This window comes from Podarcis cretensis (genome assembly GCF_951804945.1).
Source record: "Podarcis cretensis genome assembly, chromosome: 13".
NCBI lineage: Eukaryota > Metazoa > Chordata > Lepidosauria > Squamata > Lacertidae > Podarcis > Podarcis cretensis.
In genome coordinates this window covers 10,838,774-10,843,564 of record NC_137182.1, presented here as the reverse complement: position 1 = coordinate 10,843,564, position 4,791 = coordinate 10,838,774, and the positions used below count along the sequence as shown (strand labels likewise).

Below are 4,791 nucleotides of genomic sequence, written 5' to 3'. Positions count from 1 at the left end.
GCCCTGTGGCACTCCACACACCAAGGAGTGGCGCGATGACATTTCCCTCCCTAGTGCCACCCTCTGTCCCCGACCAGAGATAAAAGAGCACAGCCAGTTATGGGCTATGCCCTGTATGCCCCCGTCTGCGAGGCGGTGGTCCAGAAGATCATGATCGACCATGTCAAAGGCTGCTGACAAATCTAAAAGGATCAGCAGTCCTGACCCGCCTCGATCCAGTTGTCTACGGAGATCATCTGTTAGGGCAACCAGAGCCGTCTAGGCCAGGTGCTGACACCCTTCCTCCACCCATTATAAATATTTTCACGATGTTCTGTTATTTATCACCTATATATTACAAGAATCATCCGAGGTCTGCCAGGAGATTTTTGTTGTCACAACAATTTTTTAAATACTCCTTAAATACTATACATTCTAATAGGAAGGCCTCCGGTCTTTTTGTAAATGGGAACTTGAGTATCTTTTTTAATTCATTGTATATAATATCCCAGAACTCTCTTATTCTTTCACATTCCCACCACTTATGCATACATGAACCTGTTCAGGTTCATGATGATTCAGTTTTAGGGTGCTTAAGTTTTCACTTGAAAATTGGGGTTTGTTTTGTTTCACCCATTTTGATTTTTGTTTCTTAAAAAATGAATCTCTGCCTATTCTCTTCGCTGCTAGGGCCCTGTTGTGACTGACAATGGGAATTTCTTATTGGACTGGAAATTTGATAAAGTCCATAACTGGCGTGAAGCGAATGTGGCAATCAAGATGATACCAGGTAGGTAGTCTTGCAACAGAAGCGTATTTCATGAGGGTTTTAAAAAGAATCCCTTGTAGCAGGCATATTAACAGCTGTACAACTGTGGAATTAAAAATTCTAAAAAGTTATTAATTAGTGGGTCCAGTCCTCTTCTTTATAAATATATGCCTAATGCCTGAATAACACAAGAGTAGAATTAAGTGCTTTGGAACTTATTTTTGCCCCTGACTGTACATCGTCTTAGTACAGTGATAAATATGAATTCTTAGAAAATATTTCTTTTACCGAAAGCCTAGTGGAGGCGTTAATGCTGTATTTGCAACTGTTAGACAGCAGGTGGCGCCATTGGTGTAGATTGCTCTATATGTGGTTATCTCAGATCACCTGTGTTAGGATATATTGTAGCATCATTTATTTTATTTTACTTTTTGTAACTTTATTAAGAGTTTCAAAACGAATATTTTGTAAATACAGTAACAGAAAAACCATCTTGAGGTGTAGGACAATGGCACATGTGGATAACATTTTTCTACCATTATATAAAGCAGTGGTTCTCAAACTTATTTCTCCAGGAAAAAAATTTGCTCCTGCCACACCATTTATTATTATTATTATTATTATTATTATTATTATTATTGATAGGTCCAGGAATTGGTCCAGGAAAACAGAAAGAAGCAGCTCCTAGCAGTGCTTATTTCATAACATAGAATATGACTGCTTTATAATATGAAGACGAGTCATCCAGAAAGTGTAAAACATAAATCATTCCCAAAATATAATTATGAATGAGCCTCTTACATATATCTAAGTATGTATATGCACCTTAAGTGTGTATGCAAACTCAACAAAAGTTGTGAGCTCGCAGTATCGCCTGATGCTCATTCCCTCATTTTGAAAAGATATCTATCTATATTCTGCAAATAATAAAAAATATTTCAACGCTGTGCTACAATATACTGCACTGAAATGTTTTAAATGTTCCTGTTTTTTATTATTAATTTTTATTGAAGTTTTTATCTCTGCAAAATAACAGAAACAAACGTTTACACATATGTACATGTTAGTAACACAAAGCATCCCACCAACTCACACAAACCCCACCCCCATTGGTTCGACATAACTCGAAATGTGAGTTAAAATCTGACTTGCTTCCATCGTTGCTTGACCTTGATTCTATAACTTATCTTTACAGTATGATCCAGCATTTAGCAAAACGTGCATTTCTGGTCTCTCTCTAATTTTATTTTTTTTAAATTAAAATATAAACAGGCCCAAAGATAGCACAGTTCAGAAATTCATTCTGCCCCCAGTGGGATGAAATTACAAACCTATGACTTGTATCTTACAAGTCCAGTATTTTCAGTGGTTATTAATACTTCTGTTGCATTCAGACGTGATTTTGCTTTTCTGTTCTAGGGGTGGTGGAAACAGGCCTGTTTATCGACATGGCGGAATGGGTTTACTTTGGCATGGAAGATGGTTCTGTCAGCGTCCGGGAGAAGCCAGTCCACTGACCACACCAGCCAGCCCCCAAATCTACTCTGCCTTCAGCCCATTGCATACAGTTTATCACTTTGGTGCCAATTTGACATCTTGCCTTAAATCCTGTCCCGATCTTGGTGAATGTAACCAAAGGTCCAGCAGATCTCACTAATACTGGAAATGAATGTTGTTTTAAATTATATTTTTTACTATTTTTCATGTAAATCATTTTTTTTAAAAAAAATAATCAGTCATTTTGAGCATTTTAAACCTTTTATTCCACTTCGGTTTTTATACAAAACATTGTACCAAAAAGGATATTTTATACAGTACTTGAACCATCGGGTTGCTCAGAGTGTGTCTAGCGGGGGGGGGGGGGGAGAGAGAAAATAGAAGTTGCAATTTGTGGTATTTGCATAAACACCCCCCCCCCCAAAATACATTGACGCAGGAGGGTTGTGCCCAGTTGGTACTCACAGGTGCCTTATTAGAATCTTTTTCGTTTCTCTGATTTATGCCTTTCAACGATTTTTACCATAACTGTTTTTAACAGAGAATGTTTAGTCTTAGTATAGTGTAGCACCCTGCTTGTGGTTAATGCTTAGCTGGAATGAAATATTCAACGCAGCAATAGAGAAATTAAAATAATAACTTATTTGTCAGACAAATAAATATGAGGCACAGTGGTATATGGTTACCAAGCTCTGGCCTGCCCTCCTGCCATTCTGGCCAGCACTTATATTTCCTTAATCCAGCCCCCTTGCTCCTCCTGTGGCTGCCTCTGTCCAATCAGCCTGGTTGAAATTCCTATTGGCTGTTTGCTAGAACCAATCACAAAAGATACACCCATTTCCTTCTGTCCTTTTATGGGAAACAAAAAGCTATATATTCTTCTATCTATAAATGACAAATAAGTAGTAATATATCTTACATATTGTGGTCATGGCGGAATCCATATTTAGCAAATTTGGTCAGATTCAAGGACCCTTCCCCTTCCCAAGGGATTAGGATTAATAAAAAAATCATGTTGATGTCTAGTATATGCATTCCTTCCACAAAAGATTACCTTATTGTGATAGCAAATAAATATTAGTCCCAATATAATTCCCCCAGTGACAAAAATGGGGAACCACCAAGACCAAAACATATATCCCGAGGATCCCCAATGAGTAATATCCCTTATAATTGTTCCACAAGGGGGCAGTCAATCAACTGTATAAGAGAATTTTTCCGTTCACAGTCGCTGGTTCAGACGCTCCTCAAGCTTCAGGCGTGCGCAGGTCAGCCAGCTTCCAGGTTGTGGCTGCAGCAGGCCGGTCATCTAAATGTTGCCCGTGACCTAGCCCGTTCCCGGTAGGGCTAGATACAGGGTTTTTTTTGGAGAGAGTCAGTTTTAAAGGATTAGAGGGGTCACCTTTGCACGTCCAACTGCCTTCGGACTTCTTCAAACGAGAGTGATGAATCCAGGACCTCAGCTACCTTCACCGCTGTTGGAGTAGAGAGCAAGACGGTGTAAGGTCCACGCCACTTAGGTGCAAGTGGATCGCGTTTCCACTCTTTCACCCATACGCTATCGCCAGCCTGGAACTGATGAATCGGCTCGGCAATGCTGCACGGCGTGCGCTCGAGGGCCCACCTGTTAAGAGAAACAAAAACACGGGAGAGAGATTGCACTTGTTCCTGTGTCACATGGTCTCCTATTTGTTTAAGGTCAGCTGGAATATCCTGAACAAAGGAGGGTGGCCTCCCATACAGGAGCTCAAAAGGTGACAACTTAAGTCTTTTTGTGGGTGCACACCGAACACGAAACAGTGTTATGGGTAACACATCTACCCTTCTGAGACTTTAGACATATTAGTGGGCTTCTGGCATGCCCTGCGGATACCTTGCACAAGTGTCTGGCGGTAGGTGGTAAGTCTGGCCAGGTGAATTACATTGTTTGGATCCCAATTAGGATCTTCCAAGGGAAAGTTGTCCTGAAGATGACGATCAATATTAAAAATATTCCCCACTCTGGCCTGCTCACACAAATATATCTGTGCCTTTTCAATTATGTCTCTCCTTTCCTCAGTGGTGAAAAGAGTATTTAGGAGCTGGCGACAATCTGTCCAAGTAGGACTATGAGTATTTACTATTGAAGTCACCAAGTCCATCATAGCCTGAGGTTTTTCTGCGAAAGATGGGGTGTGTGTTTTCCAATTCATCAGATCCGTAGTCGTGAATGGAATATATTGCAGGGTCGAAGTTCGAGGTGGCCGTGGTCCGGGTTGCCCGTTAACCAGCACAGGCTCCTCAAGTGCATCAAATACTCTTCTAAGAGGGGCTACTACGTGACCTTTTTCTTCACTTTGCTCTAGGGGCCTCAAATCATAGGGGATAGTATCTGTCCCAAGGCGTTCTTTTAACAGCTTTATACGCCTGGCTGTATTGCTTGCTGACCGTTCAAGGTCTCCCTGTAACTTCTGTAATATTTCTCTGGGACTTGGATGTACAGGGGTTTGGGGTGGGCAATCAGTTGTTCCACTAAAGGAGACTGTAGATGGAGGTCTATTAGGAGT

The 4,791-nt window shown here is 40.8% G+C and overlaps 1 long non-coding RNA gene across 1 annotated transcript; it reads left to right on the top strand.

The window, feature by feature from the left end:
• The first annotated feature begins 282 nt into the window (after nt 1-282).
• LOC307201347 lies at nt 283-2,671 on the top strand. Its single transcript, XR_013832681.1, has 2 exons — nt 283-769; nt 2,168-2,671. It is a non-coding gene; the product is annotated as an uncharacterized lncRNA (long non-coding RNA).
• Nucleotides 2,672-4,791: the final 2,120 nt, after the last annotated feature.